Genomic DNA, 13,066 nt, shown 5'->3' with positions numbered 1-13,066 from the left:
TTATGCACCAATGGAGCCAAAATGTTTGGTTAACATAGGAGAGAACTGGCTGGGAGGGAGTACAAGAGCTGGGGCCTCAGGAAGGAAGGGGGTACTCCTAAAGGTAGCAATAACAGCTGAAACAAGACAAAGTGGATGGGTGGTTGGAAAGGATTAGGAGAGGTAAAAGCAGTTTTCAACCTTTTGTCTGGATGGTTTTGGACTACTTATTTACCATACCTAGGCCCCATGGAAACACCCGAAAGTATGGAGGGAGGGCATTTGATTTTCGCAGGAGACCAAAAAACATAACCAAACATATAGCCCAAAAAACTATATCTGCTACATGCGTGAATACAAAAGAGAAGCAGTGGGGTTATAGGTAGCTTGCACTGTACCTCACCAGGCTGGTGTAACTGTGCTGTACCTGACCAGGCTGGTGTAACTGTGCTGTACCTGACCAGGCTGGTGTAACTGTGCTGTACCTGACCAGGATGGTGTAACTGTGCTGTACCTGACCAGGCTGGTGTAACTGTGCTGTACCTGACCAGGATGGTGTAACTGCGCTGTGCCTCACCAGGCTGGTGTAACTGTGCTGTACCTCACCAGGCTGGTGTAACTGCGCTGTACCTGACCAGGCTGGTGTAACTGTGCTGTACCTGACCAGGCTGGTGTAACTGTGCTGTACCTCACCAGGCTGGTGTAACTGTGCTGTACCTGACCAGGCTGGTGTAACTGTGCTGTACCTCACCAGGCTGGTGTAACTGTGCTGTACCTCACCAGGCTGGTGTAACTGCGCTGTACCTGACCAGGCTGGTGTAACTGCGCTGTACCTGACCAGGCTGGTGTAACTGTGCTGTACCTCACCAGGCTGGTGTAACTGTGCTGTACCTCACCAGGCTGGTGTAACTGCGCTGTACCTGACCAGGCTGGTGTAACTGTGCTGTACATCACCAGGCTGGTGTAACTGTGCTGTACATCACCAGGCTGGTGTAACTGTGCTGTACCTGACCAGGCTGGTGTAACTGTGCTGTACCTGACCAGGCTGGTGTAACTGTGCTGTACCTGACCAGGCTGGTGTAACTGTGCTGTACCTGACCAGGCTGGTGTAACTGTGCTGTACCTGACCAGGCTGGTGTAACTGTGCTGTACCTGACCAGGCTGGTGTAACTGTGCTGTACCTGACCAGGCTGGTGTAACTGTGCTGTACCTCACCAGGCTGGTGTAACTGTGCTGTACCTCACCAGGCTGGTGTAACTGCGCTGTACCTGACCAGGCTGGTGTAACTGTGCTGTACCTCACCAGGCTGGTGTAACTGCGCTGTACCTGACCAGGCTGGTGTAACTGTGCTGTACCTCACCAGGCTGGTGTAACTGTGCTGTACCTCACCAGGCTGGTGTAACTGCGCTGTACCTGACCAGGCTGGTGTAACTGTGCTGTACCTCACCAGGCTGGTGTAACTGTGCTGTACCTCACCAGGCTGGTGTAACTGCGCTGTACCTGACCAGGCTGGTGTAACTGTGCTGTACATCACCAGGCTGGTGTAACTGTGCTGTACCTGACCAGGCTGGTGTAACTGTGCTGTACCTGACCAGGCTGGTGTAACTGTGCTGTACCTGACCAGGCTGGTGTAACTGTGCTGTACCTGACCAGGCTGGTGTAACTGTGCTGTACCTGACCAGGCTGGTGTAACTGTGCTGTACCTGACCAGGCTGGTGTAACTGTGCTGTACCTGACCAGGCTGGTGTAACTGTGCTGTACCTGACCAGGCTGGTGTAACTGCGCTGTACCTCACCAGGCTGGTGTAACTGCGCTGTACCTCACCAGGCTGGTGTAACTGTGCTGTACCTGACCAGGCTGGTCTAACTGCGCTGTGCCTGACCAGGCTGGTGTAACTGTGCTGTACCTGACCAGGCTGGTGTAACTGTGCTGTACCTGACCAGGCTGGTGTAACTGTGCTGTACCTCACCAGGCTGGTGTAACTGTGCTGTACCTCACCAGGCTGGTGTAACTGCGCTGTACCTGACCAGGCTGGTGTAACTGTGCTGTACATCACCAGGCTGGTGTAACTGTGCTGTACCTGACCAGGCTGGTGTAACTGTGCTGTACATCACCAGGCTGGTGTAACTGTGCTGTACCTGACCAGGCTGGTGTAACTGCGCTGTACCTCACCAGGCTGGTGTAACTGCGCTGTACCTCACCAGGCTGGTGTAACTGCGCTGTACCTCACCAGGCTGGTGTAACTGCGCTGTACCTCACCAGGCTGGTGTAACTGTGCTGTACCTCACCAGGCTGGTGTAACTGCGCTGTGCCTGACCAGGCTGGTGTAACTGCGCTGTGCCTGACCAGGCTGGTGTAACTGCGCTGTACCTGACCAGGCTGGTGTAACTGCGCTGTGCCTGACCAGGCTGGTGTAACTGCGCTGTGCCTGACCAGGCTGGTGTAACTGCGCTGTGCCTGACCAGGCTGGTGTAACTGTGCCGTACCTCACCAGGCTGGTGTAACTGCGCTGTACCTGACCAGGCTGGTGTAACTGCGCTGTGCCTGACCAGGCTGGTGTAACTGCGCTGTTCCTCACCAGGCTGGTGTAACTGCGCTGTACCTCACCAGGCTGGTGTAACTGCGCTGTACCTCACCAGGCTGGTGTAACTGCGCTGTGCCTGACCAGGCTGGTGTAACTGTGCTGTACCTTACCAGGCTGGTGTAACTGCGCTGTACCTCACCAGGCTGGTGTAACTGTGCTGTGCCTGACCAGGCTGGTGTAACTGTGCTGTACCTCACCAGGCTGGTGTAACTGCGCTGTGCCTCACCAGGCTGGTGTAACTGTGCTGTGCCTGACCAGGCTGGTGTAACTGTGCTGTACCTCACCAGGCTGGTGTAACTGTGCTGTACCTCACCAGGCTGGTGTAACTGCGCTGTGCCTGACCAGGCTGGTGTAACTGCGCTGTGCCTGACCAGGCTGATGTAACTGCGCTGTGCCTGACCAGGCTGGTGTAACTGCACTGTGCCTGACCAGGCTGGTGTAACTGCGCTGTACCTGACCAGGCTGGTGTAACTGTGCTGTACCTGACCAGGCTGGTATAACTGTGCTGTGCCTGACCAGGCTAAGCTAGTGTAACTGCGCTGTGCCTGACCAGGCTGGTGTAACTGCGCTGTACCTGACCAGGCTGGTGGAACTGAGCTGTACCTCACCAGGCTGGTATAACTGCGCTGTACCTCACCAGGCTGGTGTAACTGCGCTGTACCTGATCAGGCTGGTGTAGCTGCGCTGTACCTGACCAGGCTGGTATAACTGCGCTGTACCTGACCAGGCTGGTGTAACTGTGCTGTACCTGACCAGGCTGGTGTAACTGCGCTGTACCTGACCAGGCTGGTGTAACTGTGCTGTACCTCACCAGGCTGGTGTAACTGCGCTGTACCTCACCAGGCTGGTGTAACTGCGCTGTGCCTGACCAGGCTGGTGTAACTGCGCTGTGCCTGACCAGGCTGGTGTAACTGCGCTGTGCCTGACCAGGCTGGTGTAACTGTGCAGTGTCTGACCAGGCCGGTGTAACTGCGCTGTGCCTGACCAGGCTGGTGTAACTGCGCTGTGCCTGACCAGGCTGGTGTAACTGCGCTGTACCTGACCAGGCTGGTGTAACTGCGCTGTACCTGACCAGGCTGGTGTAACTGCGCTGTGCCTCACCAGGCTGGTGTAACTGCGCTGTGCCTAACCAGGCTGGTGTAACTGGGCTGTGCCTGACCAGGCTGGCGTAACTGCGCTGTACCTGACCAGGCTGGTGTAACTGTGCTGTGCCTAACCAGACTGGTGTAACTGTGCTGTGCCTAACCAGACTGGTGTAACTGCGCTGTACCTGACCAGACTGGTGTAACTGCGCTGTACCTGACCAGGCTGGTGTAACTGTGCTGTGCCTGACCAGGCTGGTGTAACTGTGCTGTGCCTGACCAGGCTGGTGTAACTGTGCTGTACCTGACCAGGCTGGTCTAACTGTGCTGTACCTGACCAGGCTGGTCTAACTGTGCTGTACCTCACCAGGCTGGTGTAACTGCGCTGTACCTCACCAGGCTGGTGTAACTGCGCTGTGCCTGACCAGGCTGGTGTAACTGTGCAGTGTCTGACCAGGCCGGTGTAACAGCGCTGTGCCTGACCAGGCTGGTGTAACTGCGCTGTGCCTGACCAGGCTGGTGTAACTGCGCTGTACCTGACCAGGCTGGTGTAACTGCGCTGTACCTGACCAGGCTGGTGTAACTGCGCTGTGCCTCACCAGGCTGGTGTAACTGCGCTGTGCCTAACCAGGCTGGTGTAACTGGGCTGTGCCTGACCAGGCTGGCGTAACTGCGCTGTACCTGACCAGGCTGGTGTAACTGTGCTGTGCCTAACCAGACTGGTGTAACTGTGCTGTGCCTAACCAGACTGGTGTAACTGCGCTGTACCTGACCAGGCTGGTGTAACTGTGCTGTGCCTGACCAGGCTGGTGTAACTGTGCTGTGCCTGACCAGGCTGGTGTAACTGTGCTGTACCTGACCAGGCTGGTCTAACTGTGCTGTACCTGACCAGGCTGGTCTAACTGCGCTGTACCAGACCAGGCTGGTATAACTGCGCTGTACCTGACCAGGCTGGTGTAACTGCGCTGTGCCTGACCAGGCTGGTGTAACCGCGCTGTGCCTGACCAGGCTGGTGTAACTGCGCTGTGCCTGACCAGGCTGGTGTAACCGCGCTGTGCCTGACCAGGCTGGTGTAACTGTGCTGTTACCTGTCATGCCGTTTTCCATCAAAATCCAAGCCAAAAGATCATACTATAACATCAGCACATGACTTCCGGTTGCATTCAATAACATTGACATATCTAAATGAGCTATGGTAATTTGAACACGTTGGCATCATCTATCAGTTTGATTGGTTAATTAGCGATTTGACCTATCAATTCAAAGAACACCGTCGTGGTCAACTCATGCAAAACTGGTGGATATCCTACAGTTTTGAGCATTTATAATATGCGAACGGAATCATTAGCTTATGATGAAACTAAGTTGAATTTTACTTGCATTTCATGGTAATTCAACAAATTTATTTTTTGTACATTATTAAAATCACTACTGAGTAATTATCAACCAATGCAATATAAAACAAATTATTCACTTGTGAAACACAGCATGACTGGATTGTACTACCGTAATCCTTTGCTGCTCAGCAATGCAAATCCAGTTTGTTTTTATTTGAAACTTCTTTTAGAATATACTTTACATTACCAAAAAAAATATAAAAAATAAATGCATATTACATTAAATACATTTGTCATCTTGTGAATTTTTTTTTCAACATGATGCCTATGTAAGTCATATAAAGACTAGAAAGTATGTTTTTAGCATAAATGTCATTAAAATATGTGCTGAAAAAATCCCCTGTTGAGGTAAAAAAACACAAAAAAACAGGTTGTGACAGGTAAAGACTGGTATGTGCAAATGACGGAATAGTGACTGTCGGGCAATGAAAATCAATTCTCAAATTAATTATTGTTCATATTATGGAGACAAGTGTAACATTAAAACATACCACCATAGTCCATATAGTATTGCCATTTTATATGAAGAAAATAAATTTTTTAAACAATTATTTGTTTGGTTGTGCAAGGAGTTTTTGAATGTCCTGAATGTCCGGCCACTGGTAGCATAGTGGTTGTCGCTCCAGACTCATGATCGGTAGACCCATGTTCAAATCCTACCTTACGCTGAACATCAAAGGGTCAACCCCTACCCTGGGTGAGTGTGCCACAGACTCAATGGGAAGGCCAATTCCACTGGCCGAGATTCATTCACTAACGAATGCGACTTTGGGGGAACCTTTGTTAAGGTCCGCAGGTGCTTGTGTTCGACCGAGCCTGGTTGACGCCAGGATAGCGCATTACAAATTGCCATTTGATAGAGAGATGGCCACACAGCCCTGTCATGTAGTCCCAAACATGAATATGACTTCTGTGGCAAAATGCACTATGTGTCAGCACTAGCACTTGCAATTTGCACATACAAAAAAAAAAAAAGTCAGGAGAGACAACGGTGACATTCAATGTCCAGAACTGTCGCCTGGCACAAAAATATAAAAAAAAAAAAAAAAAAAAAAAAAAAAAAACAATTATTTGTTTGGTTGTGCAAGGAGTTTTTGAATGTCCTGTATGTGCGTAATTTGGCACTTTCCCTTTTGTTGTCTATATTCCATTTGTTAATGTAATATTGTCTAATTGAATTATTTAGTTTTTGTTTCGTGAAATCTGTGACATTGTTTTTGATGTAAAGTTTCAAGTTTTGTTCTAAGGTAGTCAACCATGCTCCTGTGTAAGTATTGTTTTCCATGTCTTTTATAGCATAAAAAGCTAAATTGTCATTGTCTATCGCTTTGAGGTGTTTGTAATAGTTAATTGCTGAGCAGTATATTCTGCTTATCAGTGGCTCTCTTCTCAGTTCCATTCTGCATCCAATTTTGCTCGCTCTGTTGCCAATGTTAAGAATTTGACGACAAAAGCGTAGATGATATTTTTCTGTTGCTGTTTTGTCCCAATTAGTCTGATTTTGGAAAATGCCCCATATCTCACTTGCATATGTTAATATGGGTAGTTGTGTTACATTTAGGAGTTTTTCCTTTATCCTTATACTGTTCATGTTTGTTGGATATATGTGTGACTGGATCCTTGCAGCTTTGTAGGTCTTGTCTGCCAGTCTGTCTGCAGTAGAGGTTATTGATCCATTGGCCTTAAATGTTACTCCAAGATATGTGTATAATCCTGTAGTTTTTATTTTTTCATTGCCAAATGTAAATCGCCTTGTATCTGGTTTGCATCCCGAATTCCAGGATATAATCATTTGCGCTTTGTTTGTGTTTACTTGTAGCCCCCAGTCTTAAGTATATTTATGGAGAAAGTCTATTGCAGTTCGTAAACCTTCATATGATTTTGATAGAAGTGCAATGTCATCGGCGTACAATAGGCTATTGATAGTTTTATTATTCAGTTCTGGTGCATTTGTTTCAATTTCTGTGAGTCCTGTGATAAAGTCATTAATGAAGATGTTGAACAGGGTTGGACTCAAGAGGGCAACCTTGCTTAACTCCATTTTTAGTTTTAAATTGTTCTGTTATTACATCACTTAATTTGACTACTAAATCCATATTAGTGTACATGTTCTTAATTACGTTGTATACTTTTCCGTTGATGTTGTTACGTAGTAGTTTATAGTACAATGCTTTCCTCCAAATTGTGTCAAAACACTTTTTGAGGTCCACAAAACAACAGCACATTTTTTTTAATTTGTTTATTGTTGTTTCTTTATAATTGTGTGGAGAGTCAGAATGTGATCAACTGTTCGTTTTTTTTGTCGGAATCCTGCTTGGTTCGGATGAATAATCTTATTATTTTCTATATGATTTGTGATTCTGTTGTTTATGATTATACTAAATACTTTAGCTATGACATTACCAACTGATATGCCGCGATAGTTGTTTGTGTCCATCTTGTCTCCTTTCTTGTGTATCGGAGTAATAACACTAGTGCTCCATATTTCTGGGTAAATTCCTGTTTCTAGCACACGATTGTACATATGTTTCAATGCTTGTTTAATTTGTATGTTGCTGTATTTTAACATCTCTCCTGGAATACCGTCTGGTTCACTTACTTTGTTATTTTTTAATGATCCTGTTGCCTGCACAACTTCTGTTAATGATATTGGTTTATTCAGCTCGTGGTTGTCTTCTGTTTTATTCTCTAACTGTTCTAGTTGTGTTTTCATTTGTTTTATTCTACCTGACGTGGCAGAGTTATTGTTTCGAATTCGTTGAAAGCGTTCAGTCTACACTGAGTGTGGGATTTCTTTCAGTTTGTAATTTACTTTGGTGTGATTGAATTCGTGATCTTCCAGAATTCTTGTGCATGTTCATTTTCATTTGCTGACTCAATGCGAGATAATATTTGTTGTTTCTTGTCTTTTTGCATGCTTTTTACATACTTCCTGAAGTCTTTTTTTTAGTGTAGTAAAGCATTCTGTTTTTTTCGTGATATATTTGCAAGAGTTTGTAGTTCTTTTTTCTTCATGTTACATTGCCTGTGTACTTCTGTCTTCTTCTTTGTTTTTAATTTTATGGAGCATTTGTTTGCTATTTTGTGTATTACATTGTATCTCTTGCAATTGTATTGCCATATGAATTACGGTAGTCACAACCAAGGTCAAGTCATTTAATTCTAAATGTTAATTGGCATATACACCTGTTTTGCATTAATTGACGGATGTTGTCATGTTGGTCTTGGAATAATGGACATGGCGAACTTCTTCCACGTTGACAGTAATTTGAGCGACAGTCCGACTGGCCTAATGATGCTAGTGGGTATCCAAAAACTTTTTTCAATACACAGGGCTAATAAAAACACATTTCTCTTTTATCAAGGACTACTTTCATCTCTACCCGCAGAATGGAAGTCATGTAAACCATATTGTGTTAGACTAGAACTACCAATTGGTATGGTTATTGAGAATAAGTTTGTCTCTTTATGCGACATTAATTGTAGGGAATTAAGCAGATTGCTGTCTGCATCACATTTTGTACGTCCCAGAGGACAAACGTATTATCAATCTTTATTTGATATTGGGGACAAAGAGTGGAAAGAATTGTATTTTGCAGTATACATAATACCTTTGAAAATGAAGTCCAGGTGACACACTAAGGACTGTCATTCATGAATATTTTAAAGTTGTTCCAAACTACAATATTTTCTACTGACTTGCATGTAGTTTGCTTTTGGAACATATAAAACTTTGACCAACTGTACAGAAAGGCTCTTATGTAAATATGGTAGTCATGGCGATCATGGGTGCTGCAACTCGTTTATCTATAAGTTTCTGCTCAGGTCACTGGTAGCATAGTGGTTGTCGCATCAGACTCGTGATCGGTAGACCCAAGTTCAAATCCTACCTTAGGCTGAACATCAAAGGGTCGACCCCTACCCTGGGTGAGTGCAACACTGACTCAATGGGAAGGCCAATTCCACTGGCCAAGATTCATTCACCAACGAATGCGACATTGGGGGAACCTTGCTTAAGGTCCGCAGGTGCTTGTGTTCGACCGAGCCTGGTTGACGCCAGGATAGCGCATTAAAAAAAATGCCATTTGACAGAGAGAGATGGCCACACAGCCCTGTCATGTCATGTAGTCCCAAACATGAATACATGTATGACTTAAGTGGCAAAATGCACTATGTGTCAGCACTAGCACTTGCAATTTGCACATACAAAAAAAATGTCAGGAGAGACAACAGTGACACTCAATGTTCAGAACTGTCGCCTGGCACAAAAAATATGAGTTCGCAGGCCCATAAGTTCCATCTCAGCTAAGACTCAACAGGTTCCGCTTCCGGTTCCGCATTTGATGGATAACTGTGCGATCTGACTAGGGACGATGCAAGGAAATAAACACAGCGTATCGTCGCATTATCTCACGCACGGATAGGACAGAAGATATATACATTGTTTAGATCGATCAGCAAGTAAAAACTTTTAACATTCACCCTTCATGGTAGTACCATCAATAATATGAATATGATGTTACATTTCAAAAGTGTGCAGGGGTCACAGGACACGGCACGGGGCAACACTTTCAGTTAAAACATACTTCTTGTTGCCAACCAAATGGTTAGTCTTGTCATTATTTAACGGAGCATTCCTCAAATAATGATAAAACGTTAGGTGAATAGCAAGTAACTAACTAACCTGTATGCAGCCTCATCGAAAAGACACAAGATCAAAAGATAAACAACTTTAAAATGGCGGTAAAAGGATGACGTAGTCATTTGCACTCCCGGATGTGCGTTGGGGTCAAAACAAAAGGGCAGAGTAGGATATACGTCATAATATAAAGCCTGAGGGACATTATCAAAAATACTATTTTTACAAAGACTAGTGATAAATATATCGCCGACACTTACCATAAATACCATTTTTACAAAGAGTAGTGATAAATATATCGCCGACACTTACCATAAATACCATTTTTACAAAGAGTAGTGATACCCTTACCAAACTGTTTTTTGTGGCAACTAGTTCGCACGCTTGTGGCAAGCATAGCGCAAGCATATTTGATTGCCAGAACATTCTGGCAACTAGTTGCCGATCATTGCCAGTAGTGGCAATCATTCTGGCAACTACTTAGTTATTTGTGGCAACATTGCCACAACACAGAGTAAACATAATTTTGTGGCAACTATGCGGCAAAAGTGGTAATTTATAGAGTGGGCATAAGTGTATGTATATCTTAGCCGTAAGTAAAAAAAGTTGTGTGACGTCAACATTGAATATGTATTTAAAATCTTTCTTTATTACGCATCACATTTGACTTACAAATTACAAACTTATACTGAATTCAAAAAATATATTGTCAGAAATTAAATGAATGAAAAATGTACTAGCCCAATATTGTATAAGCATGCAGCCTGTCGGCTGATATAGCTCCGCTGCATACTCTGAAAGTAATTTGATCCAAACTGAAGACACTGTTGCAAAATCTTATGGTGGTAAACCCAAGGAATGCACTTACATTAATAAACTATTCAGTTAAGCTGTTTTCAAGAAAATGTGACAAAATTATTCACAAAAATTAAAAAATTCAAGATATTGTCATGAAATGAATTGGTGTGGTTTTATCAATAAGGAAATTATGTGCTAAATTTAAAACCTTGGATGATCTTTATCAACTTGGTTTTAAATTTAATCACCTACTTTTGTGGCAGGGAATTATCGCTGCTCTCCCAGATAATTGTAAAACGTCGGCAATTTGATGTTTTAAAAGCTGGTGCAACTTTTCATGTGAAAACAAAAGTATGCAATTTTTTTTCTTGTCAATGTAAGAACATTATATTGTATTGTATTATAAAAAAACAAGATTACAGAACAGAAATTAAAGAAAAACAATCAAAACACAACGTATATCTCCGCTTGCCACGTTCTGTATATTTTTTTTTTTCAATTTTACGTACGTGCCAAAATCACGGAGTACATTTTTACATCCATAGGCTGTAGATTGAAATATTTTTTTTACCGAAACATCATACCAGTCGTTATTTTTTCCATGGTCTCAGCATCTTGAATGTCCGAACGGAACAACGGAACACCGTGCCCGCGAACGATGTGGTCTCAGTAACCGCTTTTACTAATCGTTGCAAAATGTTACGACTTTATGTGGAGAAATGAAATTCGCACAGATACAAAAAGGTCAAAGTGCATGGACTGTCTGACTTCGCGCGCGAACTTGTATCGTCTTCTCGCGCACCGGGCCTTGTCAAACGCACGTTCAAAGAGCTGTCACTTTTCACAGGTAAGAATATAATATAAATATATATTAATTTTACTGAGCTAAATATGTTTTGTTTGTGTGAGTCTATGCTGGCCGTAATCGCAATGTCGATTTTGCGTATTTTATTCAGAATGACACAAACGCTGTAATCCAAGGTCATCTGCTGCTTGCATGTCATGATGCGTTACCGATTCGATCGATCTTTTATAAATTAACATTAAAATCTTGTTGAATATTGACCAATGTTCAGTTTAATTTCCGTGATTTTGGCGAACAATTCAGTTGAATGCAGTAGGAATAATGTAGCCAAACAATATCCGAATACACGTCGTCAAAACGAAATTTACAAATTCAAGAACACAAAACAAATGACTGACAAACAAGAAGGTCAAATCCGGGAAATTATATCTATCCCAGAGCTCATATCTTGTCTCTTGTTCACACTAACTCATTTCTCACTGTGTATTGTAACTTACTATGTGTTGTGTGTCTAAACATCAAGAGTGGCAAAACAGGTCATTTTCTTGTCTCTTCAAAAGGTGGCATTTTCTCCTGTGTACAACAATGTACACCTAATTGCAATTGATTATAGAATATTTATAAGTGACTTTTGTCTTGAACCACAACCAATTGATTAATTTTTGTTTCTTTCTTTTTCAGTGTTTGGCATAAACAAATTACACATGTCAATGTCGTACACATGTCAACGTGTAAGCGAACAGTGTCTTTGGGCCGTGTAATGAGAGAATTCAACCAATCTATATTTTCAAGCTCTGCCAATGTGGAATGTTATGATGGTCATCCAGTGTTATCTTGCAGTGTTTGTATGGTCCTGGAAAATCTTTCTAAATTCACAGCAATGTCATAATTTTTCTGATTTTTAACTGGATGGTTAAAAATAGGTTGCAGAGAAAGTCTTGTATTCCAATTGCTTTGTTAGTCCCTTTTCAGACATACCACCGGTACTTGTAGACTAAAACAGACCTTACATATTTATGGTTTCTCAATGTTAATGTCACAGAGCTTGAAATTAACTTTAGTTTTCTTATTTTAAACTTTATGTTTAAAAATGACAATTTTCAAAATTATTAGACTTTAGTATCAAAAAATAATGTCTTGTATTCCAATTGCTTTGTTAAGCCTCGTTCAGACATACTTGTAGGGTGAAACAGACCTGACATATTTATGGTTCCTCAGTGTTTATGTCACAGAGTGGGGATGTGTCATGTGTATTCACTGAGTGGACCTCTCACATTTTGTGAAGTTACCTTCAGTTCTGTTATTTTATATTTTATGTTTAAAAATGATATTATCTATCATTATTTTTCAAAATTATTATTAGACTTTACTATCAAAAATAATATTTTGCACTTTGCAAATCCTGTAAATCACCACTAGTTTAATAAGGCAATTAAAATTTGTTGCTTCACTCAGAATAAATCCATTGTTTGATTTTGTGTTTGTGTTGGTGGGGTTTTGTGCATGGTGGTTGTGGGGGTGGGGGGATGTGCCTACCTATATTTCCTTGCCACAAGCAGTTTTCTGGCAACTGTGCCACAAGCTGGATTCTGGCAGTTTACAAGAAATTGTGGCATACATGCCGCAAACTTTGTGGCAACCTTGCCACATTAGTTGCCACAAGTGCTAATTTGCATGCGAAAATATGCATATGCTGCAAGCGTGCCGCAAATCACTTGTGGTACACATGCCACAAAGTTGTGGCAAGCTTGCCACAAGTATGTGCCAGAAGCCTTGTATTTC

The 13,066-nt window shown here is 43.4% G+C and overlaps 1 protein-coding gene and 1 long non-coding RNA gene across 4 annotated transcripts in view; one reads left to right on the top strand and one right to left on the bottom strand.

Annotated features, from left to right (window-relative positions):
• LOC100375430 (structural maintenance of chromosomes protein 6-like) overlaps positions 1–9,801 on the bottom strand; it is a 128,138-nt gene extending 118,337 nt beyond the window's left edge. For all 3 annotated transcript variants that reach the window (XM_085502548.1, XM_085502557.1, XM_085502563.1), the window contains exon 1: positions 9,727–9,801. The gene's annotated coding sequence lies outside the window, so the exon portion shown is untranslated. The remainder of the gene's footprint in view (positions 1–9,726) is intronic.
• Positions 9,802–11,235: 1,434 nt separating this feature from the next.
• On the top strand, positions 11,236–12,219 carry LOC146750921 (uncharacterized). Its single transcript, XR_014928843.1, has 2 exons — positions 11,236–11,326; positions 11,966–12,219. It is a non-coding gene; the product is annotated as an uncharacterized LOC146750921 (long non-coding RNA).
• Positions 12,220–13,066: the final 847 nt, after the last annotated feature.

This window comes from Saccoglossus kowalevskii, chromosome 1, assembly GCF_978046115.1.
Source record: "Saccoglossus kowalevskii chromosome 1, keSacKowa6.1, whole genome shotgun sequence".
NCBI lineage: Eukaryota > Metazoa > Hemichordata > Enteropneusta > Harrimaniidae > Saccoglossus > Saccoglossus kowalevskii.
The sequence above is the reverse complement of the archived record's forward strand: the minus strand, read 5'-3'. Positions and strand labels throughout refer to the sequence as shown.